Raw genomic sequence first — 19747 nt, forward strand, 5'->3', positions numbered from 1 at the left:
ATGCATCAGCTTGAAATAATTCCCAGGAAGGTCTGTTTTGTGGACTATTTGAGATTTTTAAGGGTAACACCTTTATTTTCTTACTAGGCCACATCACTGACTTTGCACACTTGGGCCGAGAGCCCAAAGTACTTGTACTATGCTTTGGGGGCAAAACTGCAGCACAGAATTTGCAGCACAGTAAACAAGGAAAATATGCAATGAATAACTAGGGAGCCTCTTTCTGCTCCTTAGTTTACAGTGGTAGGGTGAAGTGCCCAAAAGAATACCAGCCACTCCACAAATTTGTGGGCATTATTAATTTTTTCTCTCTACTGTACATAGTTAAAAATGTGCCAAGTTACCAGCGTGGAATTATGTAAAATCATGTGAATTCCTGAAGTTAAATGTCCAAATGTTCAGGATTGATTACTGTTTTTTCCTCCTTTGGTGGTTTGTATTTCCTCAATTTGTCTTTTCCAAAACTTTTAGAAGATGGCAATGTGTCCTAGCTTTAACTCATTTTTGCTGGAAATGCTTCTAGCTTTTGTTTGTATAATTGTTTGAATTTAATTGTTGATTTTGTTAAGTTCATGACAAAAGAGTTGATGGGGATTTTTTGTTTGTTTTTAAAGACTTCTAGTGTTTTTCTATCTAGATGCTGCTGCTCTTGTTTATATAGATAATATAATATTTGTAATTTGTCAAAACACTCTTCTTAGTGTTTTTAATTTAAATGAGAGCTACAGTTTGTAAAGGCATTTTCTGCATCTATTGCTATGATTGTGTCTTTTTTATGGTTTTATTTATATGGCTTATTATATTTGTAGTTTTCTTAATGCCACATCATCTCTGCATTCCTGACTGATATAAATATCCAGTCAACCCATAGAGAAGAATCTTTTTTGATGTAACCTCAAAGAGATATTAGTGGGTAAAAAAAGGACTGTCTCGAATCAGAAACTCAGTTCAAAAGCCACCTCTGACATTGAACTAATAAGTTGTTGTTTTTTTTTTTTTTTTTTTTGGCTGAGGCAGTTGGGGTTAAGTGACTTGCTCAGGGTCACACATCTAGGAAGTGTTGAGTGTCTGAGATTGGATTTGAACTCAGGTCCTCCTGACTTCAGGGCTGGTGCTCTATCCACTGCACCACCTAAACTGCCCTAAAAGAATAGTTATTTGTTGTATTCAGCAGATTGTTTTATGTTTTGCTTTTCATTTTATCTCCATCCCATATTTTACTGGAGTTGTCTAGCAAAAACAGTTTGTTATGAAATGAGTGTTAGCATTGGAAAGGTTAAAATTTAGCCTTCTAAGGCTCTGATAAAAAAAACTGAGATAATCTTCCATCCCCCCCCCCCCCCCACCTCCCCAATGTAGAACTGAAAATAAATGGGAACAACTTGAAAGATGGTATTGTCACTTATCTTATTGATGATGTTAGGTGAACTTAGGGGATGTTGTTCTTTGTAATTCAACATTTTGTGTTTTCACACATACTTTCAGGCTTTTAGATGACATCTGCATGGATGGTGATTAGAGTCCACTTTTGCATCTCTGTAGTTCAGTTGAATGATCACTCATAGAGGATAAAAGTCACAATGTGTATTCTTTCTACAGTTATTTATGACTTTGAGTGATGATTAGAAGAGCCTTTATTGGCATCAGAAATTTTTAAATTGTTACTGAACTTGGGTAATGTTAATTCATTTCTAATAATATTTTCGGTTATAAAAAGTCAGAATAAAATATTTCTATATTTATTTTTGAAGGGAATAAAAATGTCATTTATTTTAATGTAGAATGATAAAATTTATCATTTTTTAAAAAAGAAATGTATAATTACATTTTGAATCTTGTGCTTTCATTGCAAGTTTTTTTTTTTTTTTTTTTTACATTTGCTAAAATTAGTTTTTTTCATAAAATACTAGACATTTTCTTTATATTCCTTAAGGGAGATGCTTACCATTGTGGACTTCTGACAGAGCAGAAAGATAGAAAAAATTTTCATTGTCATATTGAGCAGATTGAGAGGTTAGATGAGCCCTGTAAATGTGTCTGATTATTAAAGGCCTTCTAACCGAGGGGGAGCAGTGCCTCCCTTATTGTAATCATTTCTAAGTTTTGCTAGGGACACTAGAAAAGAGGCAGCAGGAATTTGTACTTTTCTACTTTGTAATAAAGGGAAACTGATTCTAATAATGACTTACTAATAGACTTTAAGGTTTCTCAAGCTCTTTTTATGAACGGTTATCCTGGGAGGTAGGTGATGTAAGAATCCATCCCAATTTATTGCTGAAGAAACTGAGACTCGGGATTGGGGCACTTGCCCATGCTAATGTGGTGGAAGTGGGATTTGAATTGGGTATCTCACTGCCCATTCTGAAGTCCCACCAACCTCACACGCTACTGCTTTTCCAAACTACTTTAGCTCCATTAGAGAGAAAACTTATTTGTGGCAGGAATTTTCCTCACCCAGGATTATTCTTAAAGCATCATGAAAGTTTCACTGTGGAATCGAAGCTCTCTTCTGAAGTAGGATTGTAACCTTTGTGTTTTCTGAAGGTCTTCATTATCCGAAGTGCAGGGGTTTGAATTCTTCGGGCTCTTGCTAACCCCTCTCACCTAATAATAGCTTTTATAAGACTAGTGACTTTCATGGATACTCTGTCATGGTCTTATCACTGACTGCACTGTTGCAGCATAATTTTTCCCTCCTTTTCAAAAGATATATATTGTCTGTTGAATCACTCATACAGTGATCTGCTTGGATTTGTTTAGAAGATGCTTTTGAACTTGTGGAGAAATGCTGGATTTCTTTTTCTATTTTGAGCCTTTGATGTACTTTCTTATCTGAAGACACCAACTGTTTGTAAGAGGCATTTTTCTTTTCCTAAGTGAAGGAGATTTTTATCCTTTCTCTTGAGATAACATGATGCTTAATAAATGTTTGCTGAATGAATAAAGAGAGCTCTGGTCACCTTGAAAAAGTGCATCTAGATATATTTTTGGCTTTCTATAACAAACAGTAGGCTAAAAGCGAGGCATTCTGGTGAGGGTGAGCAGGAGGAGAGGTGCTATTACTTTGTAACAGATAAGTTTTTCTATGATATATAATCTAGAAAGGATGAAAAATTTAATATCCTTATGTGGGAGATTTAAGGAGGAATTAAAATGGTTAATTCATATTGTTATATGAACATTTGAACACAATTGCAAAAAGCTGTTTTTGTATTTGAGAGGATAAAATGTGAAGAGGTCTTTATTGTTTATATCAGGGGTCCTCAGACTTTTAAAATAGGGGGCCAGTTCACTGTCCCTCAAACTGTTGGAGGGCTGGACTATAGTAAAAACAAAAACTTTGTTTTGTGAGCCTTTAATAAAGAAACTTCATAGTCCTGGGCGAGGGGGATAACCGTCCTCAGCTGCTGCATCTGACCCGAGGGCCATAGTTTGAGGACCCCTGGTTTATATCAACAACATATGTTTCTCATTTTAGTACAGTGTTAATAGATATTTTTTCTCCTGTGAAACCTTGACCAGCTTTATGTGTGTCATTTAAATTTAAATTTTTATTAATGTCTTTTGTTTTGATAGTACCTTCATTTCAACTCTGTCTTCCGCCACTTCTACTCCAGCAACCATCCTTTGTAATAAGGAATAAAAAAGGTGAAAGTAGTTCAGCAAAGCTAAGCAGCCACTGTCTAATCCTTCTATACAGTCTAATTGGCATATTTTCGTCCTCTTCTAAGAGAGAAGGAAGGTGCTTTTCTTCTTGTCTTCCAGGTTAGGCTTAGTCATTTTAATTACATAGCATTCAGTTGGTTTGGGGTTTTCATCTTCCATTTTTGTTGTCGTAGATGTTGTTTTCCTGATTCTATTATCTTTACTCTGCATCATTCCATATATTCCCAGGCTGTCTGACTTCTTCATATTCTTTTTTATTGTCACTCATAATATTCCATGACATTCAGATATCATGATTTACTTAGCATTTCTATAATTGATGGGTGCTTCCTTTGTTTCCAGTTCTTTGCTGTCACAAAAAGTAGAGCCATTATTCTTTTGGTAATTATCAAAACTTTATGTCCTTCCCTCTCTTGGGACGTATCCTTAGCTGTCAAATCTTGGTTAAAGGTTATGGACATTTGTAGCATTTAAAAAATTTCTTAGAATTGTTGGGCCAGCTTATAGCTCTACTAACAGTATATTGTGTATCATAGATTTTCAAATGGAACGTTTCATGGAATCTTTATGAATACATTGGGAATAAGTTGGTTGGCATTTGTTAGCTCGGGTGGTGGGAGGGGCTTTGACCAGACTTTGTAGTCATCTAGTCCAGTCTCTTCATCTTGGAGATGAAAATCTGAATCAAGGTCTCTCTTAAGAACTTTAGAATTGTTGTCTGACATGGGAGACGCTGGCCCAGGACCGTCCATCAGAGAAGGTGCTGGACTCTAGGTAAAGCAGAATTGACGTAGCTCAGAGAAAACACGAGATACACAAGGTTTAGAAGTCATCTCAATGTTCATAAGGATTTTTTGTGTCCAGCCTATGGCAGAGCATTCCGAGCTCATGTTGGTCTGATCAGCCCGTCAGATGCACTAACTTGACTCTAACATGGTTGTTTTGGTCCTCTTCATGAGAAAGGACAATGACCAGCTTGTCTATATGGATTTGTTTGCATGACAGACAAATTAGATTGCAAGGTCCTTGTGGGCAGGGACCGGCTTTTGCCTCTTTTTGCCTTCCCTTGGCTTAGCTGTCTGGCATACAGTAGGCACTCAGTGCTTCTTGCTTGCCTGTCTGACCTGGCATATAAGTCGCTTTCATTCTCTGGACCTGATGACATCTAAGGTTCTTCACTACTCTAGAGCTTTGCTCCTATAGGGTTCAAGTGCTTTGCTTTGGATCTCGTGGCTAGTAGTGACAGGAGTTCAGGTTCTGAGTCCCATCTACCACAGAGCCTCCCCTCGTTGCTCCTGTCCCAGCAAGGCTTCTTGGTCTTTCACTGCCTGAGCAAAGGAATAGAATCTAAGATGAAAGAACCTGCCCTTTGGTCACATCTGCCCCATGCCACACCGAGGCCAGTCCTTGCTAAGAGCTGTTGTGGCCTGCTGGAAGCTGGTACTGAGAGTCAGAAAGCTTAGGTATTAAAAGCAGGTCTGTTAGTAACTACTGTAATTGCAGTTACAGTTAACTACCTTAAACCAGATGATCATCTCTGGGTCTAATTTTCCTTAGTGAATAGGAAGAGACTAGACTAGGGCTGAGAAGAGTTTTTGGAAAGTTTTTGAAGAACTTTTGAAAGCCTGATTTTCTTTTTTTCTCAAAGTTTTAAGGGAGAGGGATAAGTAGGAAGAAGATAACCTGTCAGCAGAGGCACCTTTCATTCTACTTTTCTTTCATGACTTCCTAGGCTTGACTTTTGCTTTTGCCAAAAGAATGTGAAAGCATTAATATGTATAAATTTCGTTTACGTTTATCATGTGAAATAAATCAGTAGTTCCCAGGGCATTTTATTTTCCTTATTTTTTTTTTCTGTTAAAGATTTCAATAATTCACCAGATACTGTTTGAAAGTTTACTTTCTTATGTTTACAATATTGTATTGGGTTTATGCTGGAGAGGAGGAAAGGTACAAAAAAGTATAACGTGATCCCTGCTCTTAAACTTAAGAGCTCTTTGAGAAAAATTACATTTGAAAATTTAAATAACCATGAAAGATTGTTTATTGGTAAGTGAATTTTAAGATGGCAGAACAGCTATGGGAATGAAGCAGGCTGGCAGTGTTCCAGAGCTTTATTTATTAACTCCCATATGCAGACTCAGAGATGGACAAGCACCTAAGGCACTTTAAGACTGAGTTCTTGCAGACCTGCATTGGGAGAGGGAGCTTTGCTCTTTAGGAGTTCCTTATGTCAATGAAAGGCTTTGTTCAGTTCTGGGAGAATTGGTCCTTGAAGGTAGTTACAGACACCCAGACTGGGTATAAAGTAAAACAGCATCCAGAGGGGTAGACACCAAATGCTCAGTAGGACCACAGAAGGAAAAGTTCCTCGGTGACTTTGGGGAGCAGGAAACATTTGAGACAGCAGTAGGCTGGTCTTTGCTTGGGGTCCAGAGAGAGTCAGTCAGCAAGTATTGCCTAAGAATTTCATTGTGCTGGATGCTGCTCATACAAATACAGACAGAACTCTTTACTCTGTCCTCCAGGAGTTTTTTTTTTTTTTTTTTTTAATGTTCTAATGAGGGAAATAACACTTATTAGGGAGCTAGCTGAAGTGGGAGGTTCTTGGCAGAGAAAATCTGGAGAGTAATGAAAACTTGGCTGGTCTGTAGGTCCTCCTGAGCCATCCAGTCAGAGGGAGAGGCTGCAGAGGATGTGAGTTTTTGGGCAGGAGGGAATGTCCTGGGGAAGAGGATTCTGGGATGTGGTTAAAAAAAAAAGTCTGGAAGTACAGCTCTGAGGGCTTAGATTACAGGGAGGTTGTGAACTAATAAATTGAACTTAATGATTAGAGGACTTTAAAGTTGACTTGTTCCAGTGAAATGAGTACTGAAGACCCTTTTGGGGGAGTTGGGGACCCCTTTTTGGATTTCTTTTCACAATGGCTCCTTGCCCATTCTCAGTGACTGTTAAATTTTTGGTCTTTTAGGTGGTTTTGAGTTTTGTAACTAGACAAAAATTGTACAAATAGTCAGTAGAATCTAATACTTTTTTAAAAAGTTTTTTTTTTTTTTAAAAGCTGTGACTGAAATAATAAGCCGTCATAATCAGAGTTTCCAGCATATCATGCATCCAAGTATGTGTTTCATCTCTAGAAGAGGTGAGAAGCTGGAACTTGTCTGAGGCTGTCATTGCAAAAACTTTGGGAATGGTTGATACAAACTGTACGCTCTGGTGCTGTTCACTTGAATTTCCATGGATGGTAGTGTAAGGTGCTGCATATATTGCTTGTTAGAGCCACAGATGGCCCTTGGAAACACAATTAGGCCTGTGTGGCCCCTGCAGCCAATATTGTCCAATTCTCTGTGCAATTTTTTTCCTCAAAGTGCAGAACTTTGCATTTTTATCTTGTTGGTTTCAATGACGAATCCATCCTGTTGAGAATCATTTAGGACTTTAATTTCACTACCTATGATACTATTTCCAGATTTGTGTTATCTGAATATTTAATCAACATGGCTTATGTTTTCAGTGCCAAATCTTTGATGAAAATGTTGCTTAATATAGGGCTAAGAAGAGGCAGAGAAAGACAGGCCACATGGATGTACTATTGATGGAACTGTGAATTGCAGAAACTCTTCTGGGATGCAGTGTGGTAGAAGTATACTAAAAATACGACAAAAATGTCCATAACTTTGATCCAGCTAGTTCACACACCCCAAGGAGTTTATGCAGAAAGAAAGGGTCATGTATATGAAAAAATATTCATAGTAGCAATTTTTATGGTAGCAAAGAATTTGTTAAGACGGTAGGTGCCTACAGATGAGGAAATTACTGTGAACATAATGGAACATTACTGCCCTCCAAAAATGAGTATAAAGAACTTAGAGAAGCCTAAGAAGACTTATGAATTAATGCAGAGTGAAGTCAGTAGAACCAGGAAGACAACCTACGTGATGACTATTGCGGTGTAAATGGAAAGAACATTATGAAATTAGAGAAATCAAGCTTGACTTCAGCAAAGAGATGAGAAAATGCCCCTCGCTTCCTTCACTGCAGAGATGAGTAACTGGGCATGGAACATTACGTTTGCTGTTAGATGGAATCAGCCTCTTTGTTAGTTTTGTTGAACGTTTTTCTTTTTCTTTGTTAGAGAGCGTGGCTTAGAGCAGAGGTAAAGGGAAAGATTTGAAAATGAAGGTGACCAAAAAAAAAAAAAACCCATAAAAATGTGAAAAGATAGGTCTGTGATCCAAGTCTAAGCCTAGTACATCTTAAGTTCTTAAGTAATACCTGGTTGCCTTGCCCCAGACTCATTCCTGTACCATATGTTCCTGCTCCCAAAGTGGCTAAGGAACTTTCCCTTCCATGGTCATACTGAGCATTTGGTTTCTCCTTCTGGATCTTGTTTCACTTTCTATCATGGTGTTGGTTGGTATCTGTAACTCCCAGGTAGACAAGTGTGCGCTTTGGGAGCATGCATTCTTATTATCTCAGTGTCTTTCAGACAGGTTGCGAACCAGATGTGTATGTATAGGAGTGTGTGTATCTGTCACAGTTTGCCCAACTAATTTCCAAGCCCTTAAATCTCAGATCATGTCTGTTTTGAAAAACTGCAGTAATGCCTATTGTAGCATTTCAGATAGGCTGGGTACCGATTGAAATGAAGTGACATGTTATAAATTGATCTGTGAGCTCAAGTTTCTGTTGGAAACTAGAACTATGTGTCCTTCTGTTCATTGACAGATTCCAGAATGAATGTGTTCCTTGATTTACATATTCTTAAGTTGCTTTTTTTTCCTCTAGAAATTTTTTTAAAAGTTTGCTTAAAATGCAGAATGGCTTTTTTCTCCATTGCTGAAGTTATTATTGAATCATTTCGAGGGGCTTGGCATTCTTGCCCCGAGCTTGTTTGCTTTCCTTTGCTCTTTTGGCCTGTTTAAGCCATAAGAGCCTGTTGTGTGGATGAGGCCCTTGGTCAGCTCAGGTGCTGTCACCCGAGGAGGGAGGGACACATCTTTTGGCATGCACCCATAGGCTTCTTACATGCAAGCACGTGACATCATTGTTTCTGCAGTACTCCATTTGGTCGTAGGCACATATGAAAACAGCCAGGACCTCCTGGTATCCTGATGGCTCTTGTGGCTTCAGCATTTTATGAAAGGCCAGAATTTATGGCTAAGATCTTGGTTTAATGAAAAGACAACTTGGAGTGGAGAGACCTAGATTTATGACCCTCTGTCAGTCATCTAACCTCTGACTCCTGCGCGTGTCTCTCTTCCCCCCCCCCCCCCCCCCACCAGTTCCTCATTTGTAAAATGTGGAACATGATGTCCTAGTACCTACTTTCTGGGCAAGTTGTAGGGATCCAGGTAGATCAGGTCTGTGAGAGCCCTTGGTTAACTGAGGGAGATAAGCTTTCATGATGGCCACCTTCATTGTAGCTCCTAAGGACTGAAATGGGGCAGAACTTGGATTTCTGGAATTTTTTGGGCTTTAAATTTCTCAGTGCTTTACAAACCTAAATCTAAAGCTCAGTCACTTTAATATTACTTTTTGCTCTCTACTTTTCACGGCATCAGTAAAGAATCACACTTGGACCAGTAAAATCATGCAGTCAGCCCTCATTAAGTTTTTCTGCTCTGTACCAAGTACACTGGCAATCCAAAGGGGAAAAAAAGCTTCCCTTGCCCTCAAGGATTTTACATTTTATTGGAAAATAATGTACATAGAATAATTAATAAAAAGTACATACAAAGTCACACTTGCAGAACTGTTCTTTCCTCCATGCTGCCTCTATTCGGAGCATTGCTTCCACTTTCCTCTCCAACCATGGGTCCCCAGACTCTCATAGCTCAGCTTTTGCCTCACGTTGCCAGGGTTTAGGCTTCCAGGCTAACTCCCTGGACTGGCACCATGCTATTTCATTTTTGTTCCTCCCTTTTCAGCTTTCCTTATTTATTTCCTTTCCCTATGAAAATGTAATCTTGAGTGCAATCTTGCTTGCTTGTATTTACATATTTACATCCCCCAGCACCTAGGACAGTGCCCAGCATAAAATAAATAATTAGTAAATGTGCCCCCTCCCTCATGCTTTCTCACTCTCTTTTATGATCTGCTGCTTCTCTGTTTGGAGAAATCAGGCAAAACATCATCTAGTTACCAGGGGATTTATGAGACAGAAACTGAGGGCGTGCCCAGTGCTACCAAAAGAAAAAATACTAATGCGAGTCCAAATTTAGAAATTGCTTTTCAGTAGAACATATCATTTACCTAACCCTTATTATAAGGTAAAATGTGCAAGCATAAAAATGTGCCTTTACACATCGGGCAATGGCCCTAACCTTTGGACTTACAGAGATGAAGCCTGTAGCTTCTTACGAAAGTCACTTTATTTATGAGCACTCTTCCCTCCAACAGTAGATCTCTATACCAATTTTCAGATTCTGTTCAGCTGTTCTTTAAACAGGGACATAGATCAACTTTTCCTTTCATACACTCCCTCCACTAGAATCATACTTCATAGGGTCCCAGTTTCTTCTGGTTATCCTATCACAGGGAGTTGGCTTCCAGCCTCCTTGGAAACACAGTGCTTTTGAGCTAGTAGCTGACCAGGGACTGACTCAGTATCCCCATGGGAAACGAAATTTGTTCAGGCAGCCAATACCACCCTGGTTTTTTTTAATACTTGGGATATATCTGATGGAAGTGGATCTCTTCGATAAAGAGAGCTAATTCAGTTTCAATTGATCAAGGATGGACAGAAGCAGCTACACCCAAAGAAAGGACACTGGGAAATGAATATAAACTGCTTGCATTTTTGTTTTTCTTCCCGGGTTATTTCTACCTTCTGATCCAACTCTCCCTGTGCAACAAGAAAACTGTTCAGTTCTGCACACATATATTGTATCTAGGATATACTGTAACCTATTTAACATGTAAAGGACTGCTTGCCATCTGGGGGAGGGGGTGGAGGGAGGGAGGGGAAAAATCGGAACAGAAGTGAGTGCAAGGGAATAATGCTGTAAAAAATTACCCTGGCATGGATTCTGTCAATAAAAAGTTATTAAAAAAAAAAAAAAGACTTGGGATACAAACTATTAAGTACCAGATTCCTGCCTTTTCATGGGAAGAGGGAGCACAAGATTTCACTGGTATGGGAAGAGGAAATTTTTTTCTCCCAATGCAGGGATTATCTAACCCTGTTCTCATTTGAGAAATGCCTGGGAGGAAAAAAAAAGATTATAATGACTTGTCCAAGAACTTGTAGCTATGTGCCCGTTGAAGGTAGTTTCAACTCTATTCTCTGGTCTTTTGCCATTTGGACCAGTCACTCTTAATTTCCAGAGAATCTCACCGCCATTTCCCAAAGGATCTACTTACCCAAAGTGGCTGAGAAATTTGTGATCACTTCTTTATGATTAAGATCTCCCAGTTTGTAGAGCAAAGGATATCTTTTGAGTGAATCTTGCTTTAAAATAAAGAAAAAAAAAAAGAAAAAGGTAGTTTGCAATTAGAAGGTGGTGTTTGCATTAGGGATTTCCTTCCCTTTCCTTCCCTTCAGGTTGGTGACCTTAGCAGCTGCTGTTCTGTCCCACCAGGGTCTCTTGTCAGGAGTGGAAGGAGATTTGGGAAACTCTTTGACTAGTTTTGAATTCCTAGCCCTGGGGTAAGAAGAGGAGAAGCTAGATGAGAGAGAAGGAGGTGAGAAGAGCCATATTTGGGCCTTGTTCTGATGAACTTGTGGCTGCCATGTTTGCAGGGATAGGAATGGAGACTAGATTTGTAATTTTGTTTGTGTAGGGAATTCTTGGGTGTAAGTAAACTGCCTTCTCTGCACCTTAGAACAGTACGACCTCCAGTAATTGCTTAGGCACACAAAGTATACCAAAAGGGTAAACTTGAACCCAGGTTTTTAACCAAGGCAGCTGGTTCTCTGTCCAATATGCTATTGTCACTGCCTTTCTTGCTATTTTTTGTTAGGAAAAAATATTGTGTTTGAAGTGTTATGGGAAAGAGATTTTTTTTTTTTAATTTATCTGCATTTAAGCATGGGGAAAAAAGATGCTTGAGGGAAGAAATGCATGAATAAATGTGGTGTGCTCAGAGATAAATAGAACTAACTCTATTATTCATGCTAGTGAAAAAGTGGCCAGTGCCAAAATAATTTCTTTTTAGCTATGGGTTTAATTTTTAAATTTATGTATTATATGTTTATAATGAGGTTTTGCCTTGGTTTTTGTTGAACATTGTCTTGAAACTTGACATGAGGAGCCGAGTAGGGCATACAGGTTTAAAAACTGGTTGTAGATCAGGTGCATAATGAAATTTAAGCACAAACCTAAATACATCTCACTCTCATCTGTTGTTTTGGTTTGTGTTAAGACATTGCTTTTGGTATCAGCACTTATGAGAGGTAATATAGTGTAGTAGGTAGAGTGAGAAGCACAAAACTAGGAAGTCCTGGGTCTGAGGCACTTTGCTTCTTTGGGCTTTGGGCCACAAGTGGCCTGCAAAAAACCCAGGTGTGACCAACTTAAAACATCATTGAGAAATTAACAAAATCAATAATAATACAATAAAATAATGTTAATTTGTGGTTTTCTGCGTTAGTAGGAGGCCTGTAGAGAGCTGTTTATTTTTGAGTTTGATACAACTTCTCCAGGCAGTTAAGAAGGTGCAGACCTTCATCAGCACAAGAACTTTGTCTACCTGGAAGTTCCATCTGAAATCACAGGTCTGGTCCCTGTCCCCCTTTAAGAGATATCTGGGTCTATGTATGTTTGTTGATCAGCCCAAAAGCTCAGTGTCTATATTTGACCAGCTAGCTACCTTTTGCATTTTTCCACCCTGTTTCTGATCTGCTTCCCAAGTTTTTCATTTTCCCAGGATATCCTCCCAGTTTTTCCAAAAGCCCCTTTTAAGGCAGGAATCCTGCCCTTCCAAAATTATCTTATATCTGTATGTGTGCAGCTGTTTTCTCTTTGCTAGGACAGAGGCCTCTAAAGGTCAGGGACTGGTGCAGATTTTCTTTAAATTCCCAGTGCTTATCATAGTTTGTGGCACATGCCAGTCATCTAATAAGGCTGCAAACCAATTGGTGGTTGATCCAGACCTGCTTTATGACAATCCATTGGTAATCTTCCAGTGTTATAACAACCTCAAGCTTAGGGACCATGGATTCCCTTGTGTGACCTAACATCACATCTAATGTGGTGCTTTGTAGGGAGCACTAGCACCTGTTAGACATTTGGAAAGATTGTCCATTACTTTGTAAAGTGGCAGTGGATAGAGAGAGCTGACTTAGAAGCCAAGAAGATGGGTTTAAGCCTTGCTTCTCTGTCGCTCTCTGTCTTTCTGTGTCTCTGTCTCTCCCTGTCACTTCTTTAGTGTGTGTGATCTTCAGTGAGTCACTTAATCTCTCGATGCTCCAGGCAATTTAATAACAGAGAAAGTGTTCCTTCATTGGTGGAAGAAGTATCCTTCCCTCCAGACTTCCTCATACTGATGAAACCACATGTTTGTCTTCTTCCTATCCCTAACCCTGTATTTAGTTCTTAAAGCACTTAGGAAGATTTGGTGGATGAGCTTGAAATAAATGATTAAAATGAAATTTGCAAATGTGTTGTGTATTTGTGTTTAGTCATGCTTTTGGGTTGATCCTGCTGCCAGGCCTTCATCAGACTTCCTTTGAAAACTTTGAGCCAGGAAGATGAATAATAGTGATTGACGAAGAGGGCTCTTTATTCTGTGCATTGTGCTGTGTCTTCTGATGGGTGAGATTAAAAAAAAAAAATTAGTGAGAAATTTCAAGAAGTTTATAAAATAGGAAATTAGTGTGAAGTTAAAAAAAAATTCCTTTAATTTAGGGAACATCCTAAAGATAGTTTGGAGCCATTCAAACCTTTAAGGTTTAGGATCAGTTTTTTTTTTTTTTTTTTTGTTTGTTTTTGTTTTTGTTTTTTTAAAGAAACATTAGTTTTATAGCTATGTGAAAGATGGTTTTAGAGATCTCCCAAAAGCATTTTATAAAGATTTGTATATTTTATCATAAACCTCTTTCCTTGGAAAATGAATGTAACCTTTATTTAGAAAGGTTATTTATTAATCAGAGAATTATATATTTTAGGAAATTTTTTTTTAATCAGTCAAGATCCATCTTTTCATAGCCCTATCAACTTTTCTTCAATTGAGAACACATATACCACACATACACACAACCCATTAGTAACATGTATAGAAAACTAAAACAAATGTTCCTATTGGCCATATCCTAAAAGAAATTAGGGTCATTCTGCCTTGAGTCCTTTAGCTCTCTCAGGAGGTAGGTAGCATGTTTCATCATTAGTCCTCTGAAGTCCTGATAAGAGTTCAGCATACCAGTTAGTAGTCCATCATATTTACATGCCATAATTCATCCATCCATTGCCAATGTATGGACACTCCCTCAGATTCCCATCCTTTGCCACCTCAAGAAGAGCTACATGTATTTTTGTACATTTTTAGTTTGTTTTACTTAGCATGACTCTTTCCCTTAATTTGTCCTTCCCTTAGTTCCTCCTTATTTCTTTCCCCTTTCCTTATTTTTCTGTTTAGTGAAATATTTATTCTTTTATCTTTTTGACCCATTCAGTTGAGAGTGAGGTTCAAGTGTCAGTCTCTCCATCAACTTCCTTGTTTGTTTGGTTTCTTATTTGTGTGCCCTGCTGTTGAGATAATTTTAGCTAACCTTTTCCCGTCTCCTCGCCCCCAATGTAATTCCTCTTCTCTCTTTCCATTTTTTAAGGTCGTCAAGACATAACAAACTCTCCCAAGGCAAGTCTAATTCAACTCCCTGTATGAGCCCTTAAGATGTTAGGGTTCAAAGAAGACAAATGATACATCTCCCTGTATTAAAATATAAGCAGTTTATCTCAGTTTGGTTCTTTATCATTGATTATTCATGTTTTTTTTTTTTTTTTAATAGTTCACTTCTGTGTTTGAACTTTAAATGTTTCCTGCAGCTAAGTTCTTTTTATCAGAAATCCTTGGAAGTTTTCTATATCTTTAAGGATCCATTTTTTTTTCTTTTTATTGCACAGAAAAGTCCAGTATTTTCTGTAGCATTGTACTCAGTTTTGCTGGGTAGTTTATTTTTGTCTGTAAGTCTATATACCCTTTGTTTTCTGCAATGTCATAATCTAGGTTCTCTGTTCCTTTATATTAGTGACTGCTAAATCACATGTGATCATGATTGTGGCGTCTCTGTACTTAAACTCTTTCTTTCTGGCTGTTTTGCAGTGTGTTTGTTTTTGTTGTTTTTTTTTTTTTTTTTTTTTTTTTTTTTTTTTTTTTTGACATGGAAGCTCAATTTTAGGTATGTTCTGAGAGTTTTCATTTTGGGATTTCTTTCAGGAGGTGACCAGTGCAATCTTTCTATTTCTACTTTGCCTACTAGTTCTAAGACATCTGGACAATTTTCTTTTAAGATTTCTTTAAATATTAAAAGGCTTTTTTTTCTCATTCATAGCTTTGAGATAGTACAATGATGCTTTTTTTTTTTTTTTCCCCTTCTTGATCTGTTTTCCAGGTCAGTTATTTTTTGCAATGAAGTACTTAAATTTTCTTCAATTTTTTTTCAGTCTTTTTATTTTAAAAAATTTCTTTTGTCTTGTGAAGTTCTATTTGGCCCATTCAGACTTTCAGATTTGCTTGAGCAAGATTTTATGCCTCTTGTGCCAAGCTTTTAATTCCCTTTCCAATTCTTTCTTACTTAGCTCCCATTTCCTTTCCAATTTTTTTCCTCTTGTGCTCTCACTCCATTTATAAAAATATTTTAAAACTTTTTAAAGCTCTTGCTTCATCTCTTCCAGGAATTCTAGTTGATTTTGTGCCCAGGTTGTGATTTTTCTCTGAAACATTGCTTGTAGATATTTTGGAGTCATTCTTTTCTGCATTTGTGTCTTGAACATCTCTGTCAACATAATATCTCATTATAATTTGCCTCTTTGCCCATTTGCCCAAAGGTTACTTTCTGACTTTGGATTTGATAGTTATGGCAGGACTTTGCCACGCTTCTTTTAGTAAAGTCTGGGCTAGTTGTTTTTGTTTTCTGCTTTCTCAGGTTATTGAATACTGTGTTTTCCTAGAATCTTAGGGACTGTCTTAGACCAACATAATTGTTCAGTGCTTCCCAGATGATTCAATTCTGGTTGCTACTTGCTTGGTTTGAGTTCTTACAGTTCCTTCTTGGTTGTTCCTCTGCAGGGTGGACTAGATGCTGTTAATGAGACCCTCCTGTGTACCTGGAGTCTGAGCCACATGTTGCTGCTGCAGCTGGCAGCTTCTAGACTTCCTCCTTTCTTGGTACTCTACCCCGGCCCTTCCTACCTAGGAAAACCACCTCTGCTGCACAGGTCTTTTCAGTCTACCATGCATTCGAAGGCAAGAACTAGATGGTAGATGACAAAGCTCCCACTTGGCACTTGCCCCTGTCAAAGTGCCTCAGTATGTATGAATCTGGTACTATTATGGGGTACTACTCTAATTAGTGCTCTGTACTGCAAATGTAGGAATCTCTTCTTTTTTGCTGGTCCAGTCTTTGCCTGAGTGATGGATGGATGCGTTTTTGTGGTCCTTACTTGAAGCTCTCAGAATGTATTTTACCATAGAAACAGTGGTTTAAAATGCTGTTTAAATATAGTTGAAATTTAGTAGCATACTTAAAGACATTATGAATGCATCCTGATTAGGAAATAATTTATAAGCTTTCCTTTTTTAATTTGAGAACTACATATATAGAAATTCGAAACCACTGCTTTCTCTTTTCCTTTCAGGTGTTTTGGTGGGGCTGAAATTTTTCCTGCTAAGCAAGTTTTTCAAAACTTAAATTTTTCCATTAAGTTGAAAATATCAATACAAGCTATATAGTGTTAGGATTTGTCTATAAATCTATATATCTGGAAGCAGAATATAGTGCTGATGACAAGTACATGGATCTTTCATGAAAATGACGAGGAGAGGAACAGAGATAGAATGGCAACTACCTGAGGAGGGGGATTTCATTCCTAGTACCTAGCCTAGTGCTCTAAATAAAGCAAGTGTTGAATAAAAGCTTGGTGAATTGACTTTAGTCTGTGATTAATATTAAACAAAATGGCTGTTTTTGTATCAGGGTAGGTTAAAATAAATGAGTTATCTGAAACAAATACTTAAATGCAAACATAATAGAAACATTTTCATCCTTAATAATTTTTAAAATTTTAAAAAAATTAAAATTAAAAAAAGAGCCATTCCAAAGGGAAAAATTGTTTTGAGGAGGTCATAGAAACACAGACCACCTTATTGCCTTGCTAAAGCTAATTTACTTAAAAAAACAAACAAAATGGGGCAGCTAGGTGGCACAATGGATAGAGCACCAGCCTGAAGTCAAGAACTTCAAATCTGGCCTCAGACACTTAACACTTCCTTGGCTGTGTGACCCTGAGCAAGCCATTTAATCTCAGTTGCCTCAGCAAAAAACAAACAACAAAAAACACATTGGAAATCACAGATTTTTGTTTCATAAATTATTTTTATTTGCATATTTGAATTTTGAGAAGTAGCTGTTTATAGGAAAAGATCTTTTCTTAGATAGGCGCAGATGCAAATTTATTCCTAATTTTTTGAATGGCCAATGGCTAATCAGTGTCCCCAAACTGATTTGTCTAGGGAATATACTTTTGGACTTCATTTGTACAAGTACAAGTACTTGACTACTATAATTGCTTGTCTTGGGAAATGGAACTCCTGTAGATGAAATTAAGGGGGATGTCTTAGAAATTGAGTGACAAAATAGAGATGATTGTGCCTGTTTTAGTAGAGGGGAAAAATATGTAGATAATTTTTTTTTTTTTTGTAATTTATTTTTGACAGAAACCAGATTAGAGTTAGATGCCAGTGACTCAAGAGGTATATGACTTCTGGGACTGAGAGGTTTAAAGATTCAGAGCACAAGCATGCCAAAAGTCTCTCTTGAATTAAAGGAAAAACTTAATGGTGTATCATCTTTTGTTCCTCATTCCTGGTTGTTTTTCTTTTGTTCAGCCTGTCTCTGAAAGACTTAAGTTTGGACCAGTCTAGTCTTATACAAAACTATGCTGAGATCTTTGGCTCATTTACAGTATTTTTGCAAACTTTTGCCTTAATAACTTATTTAACAGCAACCTTTAAGCATAAGTATGATGCCCTTATCTTTGTCCTGCTCATCTGTATAGAGACAAAAGTTACTGGCTATCATTTGAACATTCCCTCCCCCTTGTGTCCCAGGAAATTATCAGAAGTTTTGAGACTTTCTTCCTGAACCCTTGTTTGCACTTCAAAGAACACCAAGGCCATATAGAATACTAGAAACAACTTAGGAAATATTATCTTAAGAGCTTATTAGGTCTTTAGTTTATTTTTCTTACAGATATTTACATGTGCTTTCCTATCCTAATGCAGAGAAAAGTGTGTGGATGTATTTGTTGGATCTTCTTAGTAGCAGCCTTCATGGGAAAGGCTCATGGGGCAGTAAAAGAAATATTAGTTTCTCATTTGACAAGTTCTTAACTTCTCTGAGTGCTCGTTTTCTCACTGTCAAATCTGTAGATTCACCCACTTTGGAAGTCCCCTCCAATAGCAGAGCCATTGGCCTTGGTTTCCTGCTTGGAGGATCTGGGATTTGCCAGCCAGAATCAAAGCTCTGATGAGCACCTATAAAGACAAACTGCTCCTCCTATGACAGATGTGTCTGTCTTCCCATCTTGGGACTAGCCAGTGATTGTGTTTACTGGCCTGCTTGTCACCCCCTCCCCATGCCACAAGCTATTGGGGATAGATCTGGGGGCGTGGAATCCCAAGACTTGGGTTTGAATTCTGCCTTCAGGTCTTAATAGTTATGTAATCTAGCTGTTAATTACATAATACCTCACTGGGATGTTTAAGGAAGGGGGGTAGTACAGTTGTGAGTTCCCACTTTGACCCATGCTATCTCTGTTCTCCTAGCACCAACAATTCAGAGTTGACTGTTTTATGCCCTGGGTTTCAGCCCTGAGGCCAGTTGCCAACAGAAGCTAACATTACAGTTGAGTATGGAGGTAAAAGCTAGGGACCCTATTCCTGTCTTTCTCCTTTCATTGAAAAGCACGTTGAATTGTATGACCACAGTAACAGCAAGATTGTGCAGTAATCAACTCTATCAGACTTAGCTCTCTCAGCAGTGCCGTGATCCAAGATAATTCCAATAGACTTGAGGGAACATGGATTGGCATCCATAGGGAGGTCTATGGAAACTGAATTTGAATCGAATCATCCTATTTTCACTATTTGGGGGGAGGGGTGTTTCCGTGTGGTTTTTCCTTTTGTTCTGATTTTCCTTGCATAATATGACTATGGGAAATAGGTTTAAAAGGATTATTTATGAATAACCTCTATTATATGGTTTGCTATCTTGAGGATGGAGGCAATAAGGGAGGGAGGAGAAAAATTTGAAACTCAATCTTAGAAAAATGAATGTTGGAAACTATCTTTGCATGTCATTAGAAAAATAAAGCACTATAAGGGGAAAAAAGAAAAACACATTGAACACTTTATCCTATTTAATGTTCTCTTAAAAGAAAATAAGGTAGCCTCTAATGTGTTTGGCAGGACTCTCATGTCTAGGATACTTCCTCACTCTGTGACCTTGGGTACAGTGGTAGAGAAGGTATTGACCTGTTTGGGTGGATGTCCTGTACCAAAGAAATCATGGGCCTAATCCCTATCGTCATTTGTGGAACTCTAGAAATGCCTGAAATAACACATTTTATAGACTTAAAAAAAACTCAATCCAACTTAAAACTGAAAACATTTTTAGAGAACTGGTCATTTTGTTTATTAACAGGATTGCCAGCCTTCATAATTAATCTTATGCTACCTTTCAGACACTTATGTAACTACTTATATTATTCATGATATATTAGGACACTTAAAAAAAGTGTAAGACTATTAACATTTTCCAAACTACTGGATCTTCCATTATCTTAAATAAATACATTAGAAAAAGCTTTTACTGGTAATTACTGTTTTGTTTAAGTAACTAGAGTTACAATGTATTACAGGT

The 19747-nt window shown here is 37.8% G+C and overlaps 1 protein-coding gene across 1 annotated transcript in view; it reads left to right on the forward strand.

The window, feature by feature from the left end:
- Nucleotides 1–19747, forward strand: part of NCOR1 (nuclear receptor corepressor 1) — a 174184-nt gene that overhangs the window by 13965 nt on the left and 140472 nt on the right.

The sequence above is a fragment of the Antechinus flavipes genome, chromosome 4, assembly GCF_016432865.1.
Source record: "Antechinus flavipes isolate AdamAnt ecotype Samford, QLD, Australia chromosome 4, AdamAnt_v2, whole genome shotgun sequence".
NCBI lineage: Eukaryota > Metazoa > Chordata > Mammalia > Dasyuromorphia > Dasyuridae > Antechinus > Antechinus flavipes.